The following is a 14,283-nucleotide window of genomic DNA, read 5'->3' as shown; positions in this document are numbered from 1 at the left end:
TTCTAGATTTGTTACCTCTCCTGAAGCCAAAAGAATTTCAAAGAAGTTGCAAATTTCTAGGTGATAGACTTCATGCCTCCCCTTCAAGTTCAATGACCCCAGACAGAAAGTGTGCCTGAATTCCTGCAGCAAGGCGTAACTGATAGGACCCTAGCAATCAAGTCCCGCAAACCGGTGCACATTTACATCTAAGTGGAAATGAAATACGCAGGAAGCCAGTTTATGATTCTGCTCAGGAGTCTAGAGGATGACTTTTTGGTGGCCTGTTCATTCTAGGCTTTTTCCAACAGAACAAAGATCATCTCTGTTTGAATCTCTGTACTGTGAGCTCATTATGGTCTCTAGCCCCAGGCATCACTCCTGAACCCAGGAAGCAGCCACCCCTGATGCTGACGAGCAAAACAAAGTAACACTGCAAACCCATTTGTGTCCACTGGTAAGACAACCAAAACACGTGCCCTACTGACGGTGGGTCAGAATTAGCACTTGGCTGTAAAGGCCATGCATGCTACATGGGTAGATTGGCCATTTCACGTTTATCGTTTCCTCTAGACCTGCCAGTGTGTTTCGTGCCTTCCCTCCAACGTGCGTGGCCCTTTCACGGTCACCCTAGGATTCCTGCACATCATTTTCATTATGTTTTACAGTCATGCTTCTCTGTAACGTGACTATAGCTTATTTAATAGAAGTAAAGCCAAGTTATAATTCCACACGTACACTGTGGCTTTGCAGTAGAATGTTCAGAAATCCAGGCAGTATATAAAGAGAGGCAAGTCAAACTCGGAAAGGCCTTCTGGGAATTCGAGTTCATGTGCTCACTGGGCCCTGGTAAAGCCTCTGCCTCATTCCTGGCTCAGAGTCACCTCTGCATTAGCGTTTCTCCTCCTTACGTCCCGTCACCCTTTAGCGAACTCTAATCTGGCTCTGACGTCGACTCTTCCTGGTGAAGTGTCCGTAAGTTTTTCCTCTCAGGGTCTCCAAAGACCTCCGTGCTGCGTAACCAGTGGACCTCCAACCTCACCTGACATACCCCCTCGGTCTCCTCCGTTGGAATTTTTTTTTTTTTTTTTTTTTTTTTTTTTTTTGCGGTACGTGGGCGTCTCACTGTTGTGGCCTCTCCCGTTGCGGAGCACAGGCTCCGGACGCGCAGGCTCAGCGGCCATGGCTCACGGGCCCAGCCGCTCCGCGGCATGTGGGATCTTCCCGGACCGGGGCACGAACCCGCGTCCCCTGCATCGGCAGGCGGACTCCCAACCACTGCGCCACCAGGGAAGCCCTGGAATTCTTAAGGATCCTCTTTTTATCTGCCTTTCCTTCCTAGCTGTGAGCTGTCACCTCTGCACATTATCTATTGCTAAGTACTCCCACATTTTCTTCCTGCCTGATCTTTTCCCCCCCAGTGCCCCAGCCAGAGAGCTGACGTTGCCGCCTGGACATCTCACGGGTGCCCCAGCGCCGCAGGCACTGAGCCCTCACACCGAGGAGCCTGTCCTTGGCTTGCTCTTCTCAGTTAGAGAAAACGGTGTCAGTATTCAACTGATCGCTCCAAGAGCAAACAACACAGACACCATCGTAATTTTTTCCCCACCACCCTGCCTGCAAACCAAATCCACCAGCAAATTCTGTATTTACTTTTGCTTTGCTTTGAGTATGTTTTGGAAACATCTACTCCTTCCTACCTGTCCCGCCAGCACCCTTGGCATTCAGAATAAAATGCTAACTCCTCGCCCGGGTCTGGATCTGGTCGCCCCTTTCAACGCTGGTGCGGCGCTGTCCCCTGTCAATCCTCCTGCCACGGCCACGCTGGCCTTCTCACGTGTCCCATAACCAGCCTTGCACCTGCCCATCTCAGGCTCCTTGGAGATGCCTCTCTCTTGACGACGCAGCCTCCCTCCCATCTCTGTCTTCTCCTGCCTCTGGTCCCCAGCTCTTCACAGGGTCAGCAGTGCCTTCTCATCCCTTAAACCTCAGCAGAAGCATCACCCTAAGAGGGGTGTTCCCCACTGACCCCATGAAAGAGCATTTCTCCCAGCTCATCGCTCCACAACTATATCTCCTCCTAATGATATAAAACACTGAAGACAGTGGGAGAGACAAGTAAATAACAAGCAAATGAGTGAGGGTGCGCCCCTGAGTCCCTGGCGCCAAGCTTGGTGACCAGCACACAGACGGCACCCAGCAACGTCTGCTGGGGGAAGGCACACTTGGTCATGGGCCATTCTTCAGTTTAACCCTGATGTGTCGCGCACTGCCCTGTCTGCGGGCCATAAGGAAAGAAGAGCCTTGGGTCTAGGACAAGGCAGCTCTGAGAAAGGAAGAAAGAAATCGATCACGCAGCCTGCTTTTGTAAAATGTCAGTTATTCTCGCTGGGAAAAAATGAGCTGCATCCCTAACACTCCTAAGAGCAAATGCCTCTATGTAAATGTTGATCAAATGTGTAAGGAAGAGTTTTAAGACTGAGCTTCAATTGAATTTAGGCTAAATCAGGCAAATTCACAGGACTGCCTTAAACAAAGCCCCGGAGTTCACTCTGAAGGAAGAAGCCGCTCTGGCTGGGAGGGGCTTGGGGTGGGGCGGGGCAGAAGCTCCAGGAGCAGATAGATATTCGCTGACGTAACTGCTTGACGTGGGTCAGACACAGAAGGCTTTGTTAGGGGAGGGCAGACAGCAGTTCAGTCCGTTCGAGTTCATGTTCTTTGTTAACAACTGGTTTCCCCCTGAGACTCCTTTTCCTTGTTGTAAACAACCCCAGCGTGTCTGTCAGCTCAGCTCCTGGTACTTGGACGTGGGGCTGATTGTTTGGAAAAACAGCCCACGGGTCTGTCCCTGAGTGCGGCCGGCTGCTTGCTTCAGACCCACTCGATGGCTGCTGGGGGCGGGGGGAGCAGTGGAGGGGGAGAAAGCAAGGAGGGCCTGATGGTCAGAGGGGGGAGGGCCTGATGGTCAGGGGGGAGGGTCTGATGATCAGGGGGGAGGGACTGATGGTCAGAGGGGGGAGGGCCTGATGGTCAGAGGGGGGAGGGCCTGATGGTCAGAGGGGGGAGGGTATGATGGTCAGAGCGGGGAGGGTATGATGGTCAGAGGGGGGAGGGTCTGATGATCGGGGGTAGGGCCTGATGGTCAGAGGGGGTAGGGTATGATGGTCAGAGGGGGGAGGGTATGATGGTCAGAGGGGGGAGGACCTGATGGTCAGAGGGGGGAGGACCTGATGGTCAGAGGGGGGAGGGCCTGATGGTCAGAGGGGGGAGGGTATGATGGTCAAAGTGGGGAGGGTCTGATGATCACGGGGGAGGCCCTGATGGTCGGGGGGGGGTGGCCTGATGGTCAGGGCCCAAAGTTCATAAGCAAGACTCACAACCTAAAAGAATAGCTTTTAACGGTGGTAAAAATACAACTCTAAACGTGCTAAAGGTACATTATATACCAGACACTAGAACGGTACTTTAAGATATTGTTGCTAATGATTACAGCAAATCGCTGAAGCAGGTGTCATTATCACTGCCAATGCACACGTGAAGGCATGAAAGCTCGCAGAGTCTAAGAGGCATGCCCAACGTCACTGAGCTAGAAAGCGATAGACAATTTAACCCCACATCTCTTTCCAATAACCTATGTTTATTTTATATAACACACAGGGAGGCATATATGTTAAAAGATGTTATTTCAAGATCACATCTTATGTGTGTTGGCCATCTCTTGATTTATTTTCCTTGGTTTTACATGGTTTCCGTTGCAGTTTACACTTTAGTAGGTTCTGGATCTTAAGTTCATCGAACGCTTTATGTTTCCAGGTCATGGTCTCATCCTCCGCGCCCTACAACCTGTGGTCAGTAAACAAACACACAAGTGTGAGCTGCTCTCTGCAACTCAGGGATGGTGTGGTAAAGGGTCAGTGATGGGAATAATCATTTCTAATCATTATGTTTAACTTTGGGCTCCCAGAAGGTAATTACCTTTGAGCCAACCTACACAGACACCCTGAGAGAAGTCCAGTGTCTCCTGCAGCTGTGCTCTTCCTTAGCGTTATGTGCAAATTTCTTAATTGTATTAAATGGAAAATAAGACAAAATGATATTTCAGTTGAACAGAATAGTCACATGTGGTTGTTTTCAGTAATTAGTAGAATTGTGAGAAATACAGTCAGTTGAATGGTCTCTGGGTTGATAGGTCACTTTAAATAGCGGACAGCCAAAATAACGTATGTTTATGTTTGAATTTGGCATCTACATGGCTTTACAAATAGAAAAAGAAGAATTGAATTTTGTGTGTGTGTTATGTTGAGCTGACACAACACTTTGCATATTCTGGCCTATGTTAGAAACTGTGGTCTGTTATGAATTATTACAAAATTTCTACAGAGCTCTCCACCCAACAGCAGCAGAATACACATTCCCCTCAAGCACACATGGAACATTATTCAGGACAGACCATATGTTAGGCCACAAAACAAGTCTTAAAATACATTTTAAAAGATTAGAAGCATACAAAGTATATTTCCTGATCACAATGGAATGAATCTAGAAATCAATAACAGATGGAAAGTCATGAAACCCACACAAATATGTGGAAATTAAACAGCACACACATAAACAACCAGTAGATTAAAAGAAGAAACCAAAGGGAAATTAAAAATACTTTGAGCTGAGTGAAAATGAAAACACAACACACCAAAACTTACGGGATGCAGTGAAAGCAGTGCTTAGAGGGAAAATCATAGCTATGAACTATATTAAGAAAAAACATCTCAATCAGTAACCTAATATTCCACCTTAAGAAGCTCGTGAAAAAAGAGCAAAATAACCCAAAGCAAGCAGAAGGAAGGAAAGAAGAACAGAGCAAAATAAATAAAATAGAGAATAGGAAAATATTAAATTAACAAAGTCAAGAGTGGATTCTTTGAAAACGAATGAAGTTGATAAACCTTTAGCTAGACTGACCATTATGAATTTTAATTCCAGGATGACTTCCTACAACTTCCCATCAAGCTAATGTTTCTTATGCCTACTGATTCTAATCAACCATATATTAGTCTTTTAGAAACTTATTTGATAAGAATACACTTCTGTAATTCTTATAAAGCACAGGGATTTCTATAGATGACGAATTTCCAGCATTACAACCAACTCTTCACTTTTTAGTTCAAGGCACTAAGTTTTAGGAAAATCTCTTTAAAAATGAACATGTACAATGTAGAAAGGAGGTTGAAGAAAGGAGACATCTTAACACGGTAGGATGCAGTGAGAGAATGGAACAAATCAAAAGTTGTATGAGTCAGAGTTCAAGTTTGGGAGTGAAACTCTGAGTATTATAGAGTAATATCTATTATAGGAATTAGGCCTTCCACATTTGTGGGGGCAGACGGGGAAGTAAAGGCCTGTAGAAGGGAGCTTGAAAGCATCTGGTGGGGACCCTGGGGTCTGGCAGTTGGGAAAGAGAGCTGGATGTTGGGCAGCGAAGGGCAGACCAACTGGAGCCTTCTCGTAGCTCCACGTCTGTGTCTCATCATCTCTAACGGCTACTTTGCTTTACCTCCCAAATCTCTCACAACTCCACTTTTGGCCAACTCTAACTCAGAACCACATACACACGGAGGAAGATCCGGGAAATTCCCAACATCACAGGTTGATGCTATGACAACCCATCACAGGTAAATTACTTAATATTTCTGCATTTCCATCTCCTCACCTGTTAAAAGGCTACGAATGATATTATCTATCTCACAGCTTTGCTGTGTCACATGAGATAATATAAAACTGTAAGTGTTCACAGTTGGTTTTTATTTTAGAGGCGCTAAATCAGAACCTGTGTGTGTATATGTTGATGGATGTGTTATAAGGTCAGATAAGGACCTGGAGCAGATCCACCTCCACTTTGAGGGCACCACGAAGGCTTTCCTGCCTGATGTGGGATTTGTCTGGGAAACATGCATTGAACAAACCTTGGAAGAGTTCTGCCTTCTTTGCTAGCTGACGAAAGCCCCTTCTGCCCTGCTTCCCCGAACTCCCATCATTGACCCACACGTTTGGTTTGCATGAATATCACTGGAGGAGACCAAGTCTTGGCTGGCTGGCCACTACTCATCCTGATGACCACTGGCATAGGTCTCTCCCTTCACCCAGGGCAGGCATTCATGGTGTTCCCACTGTATACAACAGTACATGTCCACGTGTCTATTAAATTGTCAAAAGTCACCCGACGCCCTCCACAAAAGGTTCATGACCTCCACAGGCCTATTGCCCCTCCCTATTACCTGTGGACCACTAACCTTCAGGAAAGTATTCATGTATTATAAAAATACCAGTGATCCTCTGGAAACAAGACACCCAGATTTCACAGCATCTCTGGAGACTTTCCATCCTCTGCCAAAAATCAATGCATTGTCATCTTCCTGCTGTCTCGGATGTAGAGCTGAAGACATTTCATGGAGATGCCATTTCAGATGTGAAGAAGGAAGAGATTTATAGCTGCCTGATAAACTACTTGTATTTCCTTGTTGCTTATTCTGAACGTGCCAAATCTCTAAGAAGAGCTGTATGTCAGTAACACAGGTGACACTAGACACACTCGCCTTGTAATCACTCCCAGGTTTTGTGTTTTTCTTCCTGCCTCTCAGCTTCCATATGACATTCTTGATATTTAGACACGAGCATCTCCTCTTTGGTCCCATTATCTGTGCCAAGCTCAGTCTCATCGAGATGACTATTTTTCTCCGTATGCACGATCCCAGCAGGCTTAGCCCCTAAAGCGGACTGGCAGAGATATGGATGTCACCTCCATGTCTCAGTCCCAGAACTCGGCACTGGGCTCTATCAGGATGGAAAAACACGTCTATCAGGGGAGCTACGGGGCCATGCCATATTCCTCACTCGGAAACACTGTACGGGGCTCTGCTACTTGTCTGCTCACCTGTACCTTCTATATCCTATCCAGTCTTCTCCCATCCGCCCCACTGGGAAGATGAGATTTAGCATATGCTCAGTTAATTTAAGCTCATTAAACAGCAGTCTCTAGTATGAATCCCTCGAAAGCGCAGGCATTTGACATTCGTTTTGCAAGTCATTATGTCGCAGAGTAGTGAACCGGCAGGTTCCAAGTCACACTGAACAAAGAAGAAAATAAAGGTTTGCAAGAGAAGCTAAAGGGAAGGACAAAAGGAATCTGAGTCTCAACTAGAATTGAGGTAAGAGTGTTTTTGATCCTACTTTAGTCCAAAACCTAGATTCCCTTCCCCTAAAAGACAGATAAAAACACCAATGTGCTGAGTGTGTCAACAAAATATATGAGAAGAAAAAGACAAGGGCTATAGTACTTAGTCCTTAAAAAGGATGGATTAAAGATAGGCAAAAAGATAATTCCTTGAAGGTAATATATACGCCTCTAAGACAAAAAGCAGGGTGTCTTGTACACAGATCCTGCCAATAAATTATTTTGAGTGACCACTTGGTGACTCTCACGTGAAACTGTAATCTTCATAAATTTATCTTTTATGCAATTACAGACTGTCTTAATAGATCTAGTAAATGAAATGCTTGGGAAATGAGTGGAATAAATGAAGTTTCTGACAGTCTGAGCAAGCAATCCCTGTAATGTATATTTTAGGTTAAGCACGCATTAATTCCCAGGATTCACCTTGCTGCCACAGAAAGCAAAAACCTGTGAAGAGAGGTGTTTTTGATGTCTCGGGATCTTAGGGAACCTTGAGGTCGTCATTCTGAGGAAGCCACTTCACCAACTTAAACTGAGCTGAAGAAGAAGGATTTCATTTGCCCTGGGCTCAGCCAGAGCTTGGGATTTGCTTATTTTTTTTCTTTTTTCAATTCCTACTACCTTATTTTCATAGAATTGTTCTCCAAGTTCACCTTCTCAGAAAAGAGAGAGGTCTTGAACAATTTTGATATCTGGATAAACAAAAGCTTGGCTGGATTAATAAGTAAGTAAACAAAAAGTCAAGAGAGATGGATCAGAAATGATGCGAGAAGAAACCACTGCTTTATAAAGGTGGGCTCGTCCAACAGTTCAAGAGAGGTTGAGATGAAGGACTGTTTGAATCTCAAACAAACACGGAGAAGATAATTCTCAGACATCTGCTGAAGCACAAATGCCTCAGGTTTTGTTTTATTGAGAAGAGTACAAGTGGAACCGGCTGCTTCTCAGTTGACTTTCGGAAGAATTAGCAAATCTAATCATAAATGAATTGCTTCAGGTCAAATTTATCGAGAGGCCCCTGTGGAGCAGCAGAGGCCAGAACGTGGATGCTTCGTGTCCCTTCAACAAGGGAACAGGGACCCTGATTTTTAAAGGCCAGAAATACGTAGTTTGAATCAAGTATTTTATGCATTCTTTTGCAAAACAAAGTTGAATATATAGGTTTTATTCAAGAGAGTAAATACCCATCCATCCATCCATCCGTCCGTCTGTCCATCTATCCATCCATGTGTCTATTTATTCAACCATTATTTATTAAATTCTTATTTGGATGAGAATTTTTAAAAAATTTAACTATAGTTGATTTTTTACCAACAGTGTAGGAGGGTTCCCTCTTCTAGAGGAGAAAATTTAAATGAAGCAAAAGACAGTCCCATTTATTTATTTACCCATCCATCCATTCATTCATTCATTCTAATTTTCAGCTGTGTTGGGTCTTCGTTGCTGCACGCGGGCCTTCTCTAGTTGTGGCAAGCGGGGGCTACTCTTCATTGTGTAGCACGGGCTCTAGGCGCGCAGGCTTCAGTAGTTGTGGCACGTGGGCTCCAGCAGTTGTGGCTCGCGGGCTCTAAAGTGCAGGCTCAGTAGTTGTGGCGCACGAGCTTAGTTGCTCCGCGGCATGTGGGATCTTCCCGGACCAGGGCTCGAACCCATGTCCCCCGCATTGGCAGGTGGATTCTCAACCACTGCGCCACCCAGGAAGCCCCACTCCCCAGTTTTAAAAGTTTATAATCTATTTGAGTAACTTAAGTGTGTAAGTCTTAGCTAGCATACCCAGCACATGCCCATATAAGAGTGGGCGTGTGAAGGGATTATGACCACGGAATGTTTTGTAAAAGGTAAGAATCTGACCATTTACCACACAAACACACATTCAGCTCTATATTTGACTTTATAACTAAGTCGTTCGTAACTGGAGCGAGATCCTTTCCTTCTGCTTAGAATTTGAACTCTCACGTAAGGTTCCCTTTGCCTGGAGGATCGAATCCTGGTGTCCACCTCAGCCCTCATCACTCCAGCACGCCAGTGAGCCTGTGGAGGCGGCCAGCAGCGCAGGACCAGGACTGAGGAATAATTCTTACCCTCTCCACCGAGCACACCTGCCTCAGCCCTCATATTTCCAGGCAAACTCGTCTCAGAAACAGACCCATGGCTTCAGGCTAGCATTCAGCACAAACCTAAACACCCAGTGTCACAGAATGTTCATGTACCTCAGGGCAGACCTTCTGGCAGCAGGAAAGACTGCGGACGCCTCCTGGACACAGGTGGAAACATCTAGAAAACTGAAACTCTAGGAGAGGGTTCACTGAGATGCAAGATTAATTGTATCATTAATACTGAAAGTACTGTCCCTGACTCAACTCTATTTCCGCTGCGGGGCGCCTGGGATTTTGGCAGGGAGGTTGGGAGTTTGGCAATGAAATTAATGTGTCTTGGCTCTATGGGTGCCCAGGAAGAGGGTGTGAGACCATGCAGTTAAGGCCCTCCTTCTGAGAAGATAAAACTCATGGGGAGGTTTTTTTGTTTTTGTTTTTTTTGTGGTACGCGGGCCTCTCACTGTTGTGGCCTCTCCCGTTGCGGAGCACAGGCTCCGGACGCGCAGGCCCAGCGACCATGGCTCACGGGCGCAGCCACTCCGCAGCATGTGGGATCTTCCCGGACCGGGGCACGAACCCGCGTCCCCTGCATCGGCAGGCGGACTCTCAACCACTGCACCACCACGGAAGCCCCATGGGGAGTTTTTGAAGCTCACTGGGAAATAACCTCTTTGCTGTGGTCTTCCACGGTCTCCTCCTTCCTCTACCTCAACAACTGAACTGAAGTTTTATTATTATGTGTCGAGCTCTCGATCTCATTTGATCTTTATAATACCCCTGCGGCGTAGGCACTGTTATCCCATTTTGCAGATAACCAAACTGAGATTCAGAAAGTTTATGTAACTCGCTCAAGGGAACTCAGCTGGTGCACAACAGGGTCAGGATCATCTGAAAGGGATGGTCCTGCTGCGGATAACTGAGAGTTTGCCGTGAATCTGGAAATGGTCTGGCATTTGTTGAGACGTGGTAGTGCGTCCAGGTCTATGCTAAACGAGACCCCGGCAGGAGCACCTCGTAACTGGCCAGAGAGAGAAATGATCCGAGTGCCTCTTCCAGGAGTGCAACTCACAATATTCTCACAAAGTATTTTGTGAAGATCAGAAAGTTTATAGGAACTTTCCCCAACACTTACTGAAGGACTCCTTTTATCTATTGTCGATGCATTCCTTGCTAAAAAGCATCACAGATTTCTTCATTCTTCCTTTGTTGACAACGTCATATGTGATTTAAATTCATCAGCTGGTTGGTCTCCCTTTGACAGCAAGTTCCCCGGTGCCTGATGGGAATTATGATGTAAATGTTGGTGACGGTTTCATTGTGACACTTGAGAGATGCTGTCCACACTGTGTACGTCCCAGGCGCATTTCAGTTCAAGGATGTTGGACATTTCTAATTACTCCATCTTTGAGCATCCTTCCCAGCCTCTGTGATGCATTAATGGCCAACAGGCAAGGAGAATTTTTTGGCGTAGAGGAGGGTAAATTGGAAAACATGGGTTCTTTCACCCAATCCCTGCCTATCTGGGTCTCAATGAAATTTCAGCGAAACTTTTTAAAAAAATTAGAAATATATGTGTTTCCCCATTTTTCTGTCAAGGAAAAGGATCCTGTCTTATGCCTAAACATATTTTAATGATGTGGGAAACTTCCCCTTAATTATACAACCTGCTTGCCATCAACACAGTATCCGTGTGGTGTTAGTCATGTGCTCCCATCTTGACACTCCTTGGAGGTTTTCTTTAGTTATATTTAGGGGAGATTTTACGGTCCAGTGTGAGGACAAAGAAAAACAGATCAGAAGAGACATCTAATTTCACCAACTAAATCGTGCTCGCAAACAAACAAAAAACGTACCTGCTTGTTGTTATTTTCACTGTCCCCTCTGGCACTACCCAGACAAGAAAATAACTGAAATAAGTACTTTTCACCAGCCACTGGCATAAATCATGATTCGCTCTGACAGATGCCTCAGCAGTATAAACACCTGTGATAATAATCATCTTGGCTAATGTTTCTTGAGTGAGTATTGTGTGCCGGGCACGATTAGAAGAGCCTGGCATAGGTTTTCTTGTTTGAGGCTCACAGAGTGGTTACAAGCCAGACACAATTCTCAGCCTGCGTTACAGGTGAGGGCACCGAGTCAGAGCAGGGGGAAGCAGTTGGGCCAATGAGCTCTCCTACCAATTCAGCTCAATTCCGCGGGCCTGCTCTCCGCTCCCTGGAGCCCTGCAGGTCTGATGGGAGAGCCCTGCTCAAAAAACGTGCTCAGCTCCGCCGGTGGTGGAGCTGACGATCACTGCACATCACAGCCAACGCAAGTGTCTGCCCCTCCAACGGAGCCTCATACACTGTCCAACCCCTTTCTCCTGGACCCATCCAAATTCTGTTCTCACACTTGGAACCCCCATTCTGAACGGGATGGCTCTCCTGGCCCAAACAGCAGCTCCCTCAAATGGCCACCCCCCTCCACCCCTCCTCACTCTTCTCTTGCTTTCCTTTATCCTAAAACTGCTCTCCCCAAGCCCTCCAGCCCACAGTGATCTCCCACTTTCTCTGGTTGCTTCTCCCTCTATCCAGACTCAGATGCCCCAGACCCTGAAAGGTTTTGTTTCTTTTTTAACATCTTTATTGGAGTAGAATTGCTTTACAATGGTGTGTTAGTTTCTGCTTTATAGCAAAGTGAATCAGTTATACATATGTTCCCATATCTCTTCCCTCCTGCGTCTCCCTCCCTCCCACCCTCCCTATCCCACCCCTCCAGGCGGTCACAAAGCACCAAGCTGATCTTTTCTAACTTTGAATAGAATAGCAATCTCCAGACCCTGGGGCCATGTCTATCTGCTCCACCACCTCCAGACTATGGAGATCTCCCTACCTTTTCCTCCTGGGGGGATGAGATTAACAGTGGAACCTTCCAAGAATCACTTACATAGAAGTCAAGGCCGGCTATTCCTGTGGAAACCCCGCTCAACACCGCCAAAGCCCCACCACTCTTTGGCCCACCCCGTGTATTATGGACACGCACCCTCTCTCCTCTCAGGTTGTGCACGTTTATGAGAAGGGCCTGACGTCCCATCGTGGTTTTCTCTCCCCTTTTCTGTCCTTGTCGACCTGCCGGTCTCTGGCCGTTACTGCACGTCCACATGGTAGCAAACACCAGATTCAAGGGACAGCAGAGCTTCCTTCCTGACTGCCTGATCGGAGGAGAGATTCACCCGTGGAGTTTTCTGTTTCAGGTAACTCAACCCCTCGGTAAATACGAGGTAGGCACCTCGTCTCCGTGCTGCCCGCAGCTGCACTAGGTGAGCTGAGTTGGTACCCAAGAGCACAGACACCTGAGTTGCATTGAATTGAAGAAACTCACTGAATGGAATATTTCTGCAACTGAAACCTCAAGGGGAGCGCAACAGGATGCAAACCTGGTCCCCCCTCCCCACCCACGTGGAGCCTGAAAACCACACTTGATAAACGCACAGCTTTAGAAAGCCGGCAAAACAGAGCTTTCATCCCTTCTACTTTGACTTCTTTGATCACCTACACTTCTCTTTAGAGCCATGTGAAACCTTCTGGTCAATTTTTGTCGAAGCATTAAATGCTGTTTTACCTTTTTTGAAGCCCACTTCTCCCCATCACAGTTTCAGGTCACGCTCTCACCCTCCCTTGGCGTGGACCCTCCAGGTATCTGAGGCTCCTGGTCTTGCAGACCACCCCCCATCCCCATGAGGATCCTGAGCTCTGAAGGGTCCCCTCTCCTTGTTCTGCCATCAAAACATGGCCATCAGGGCCTCAATCCTCCGGCGGTTCAGCGTCCTGATGGCTGACAATGGGTGGTTAATCAAATCAATTAATTCCGACCATCTTTACCCTCTAAGAAGAATAACTTCCTACCAGAGATAAAATGTTTATACCACCAATAAAGCTTTGCAGGCAACTTAAAAAAGAATTATGTTGGTTAAAAAAAACATTTAGAAAAGTAGACAGCACAGTCGGGCATAATTAATTTTCCTATTCCCGTCATCCAGATTGTGACAACGGTTCCTCATTTTGCACATTACCCTTTACCCACTTTAAAAAATTATTTCAAGTGAAAACATTAAGACATCTTCCCTGTGAACAGTTTAGCACGCATCTTAAAAAAATCCGTGTGGGGCAACTCTTAAGAATGGAGACCCTGGGCTTCCCTGGTGGCGCAGTGGTTGAGAGTCCGCCTGCCGATGCAGGGGACACGGGTTTGTGCCCCGGTCCGGGAGGATCCCACATGCCGCGGAGCGGCTGGGCCCGTGAGCCATGGCCGCTGAGCCTGCGCGTCCGGAGCCTGTGCTCCACAACGGGAGAGGCCACAGCAGTGAGAGGCCCGCGTACCGCAAAAAAAAAAAAAAAAAAAAAAAGAATGGAGACCCTAAGCCCTGTATATTTTGCCATATAACTAATTTAAAACATTTCACACTTCTAAAAAATGAGTATAATTTCTGAATGTCATCTAACTCTCACCCAAGAACTTCCCTAATTATTCAAGAATGGCCTTGTGGAGCTGGTGTGTATGAATAAGGATTTAACCAAGGCTCACGTGTTGCCCTTGTGGCTATGTGTGTTCTAATTGAGAATGTGCCCGCCCTAGGGGCTCCCAGCCCCCCAGCACATCACGGGGCTGTGGAAGAGAACAGGCCAGCTGTCTACCTGTGGATTCTTCTGCTTGTCTCCTCCTGGTGTCCGTGTCGATACCCTGTATCCACATCTCCTAAGAACTGAAAGTGAGACCTAAAAGCTTGAATTACGTTCAGCTTAGACTCTGTCCCTTCTCGGCACGTGTGGTGCCGGCCCTGTCATGCCGCATCACAGAATCTGGTTGTCCTGCTGTTGGGAATGTGACGATGGATAACTGGGTCAAGGTGGTGATGGTCAGCTCTCTCCGGCAGAAGCTCACCCTTCTGCCCCTGCACCCAGCAAGTGAGCCCTAGGGTGATGCTGTGGCGCCAGGTAA

General features: G+C 46.7%; 1 protein-coding gene across 1 annotated transcript in view; it reads right to left on the bottom strand.

Moving 5' to 3' along the window:
* The window catches only part of DPP6 (dipeptidyl peptidase like 6), a 772,816-nt gene that overhangs the window by 703,659 nt on the left and 54,874 nt on the right, over window positions 1-14,283 (bottom strand). The window lies entirely within an intron of this gene.

Source organism: Tursiops truncatus, chromosome 9 (assembly GCF_011762595.2).
Source record: "Tursiops truncatus isolate mTurTru1 chromosome 9, mTurTru1.mat.Y, whole genome shotgun sequence".
Lineage (NCBI taxonomy): Eukaryota > Metazoa > Chordata > Mammalia > Artiodactyla > Delphinidae > Tursiops > Tursiops truncatus.
The sequence above is the reverse complement of the archived record's forward strand: the minus strand, read 5'-3'. Positions and strand labels throughout refer to the sequence as shown.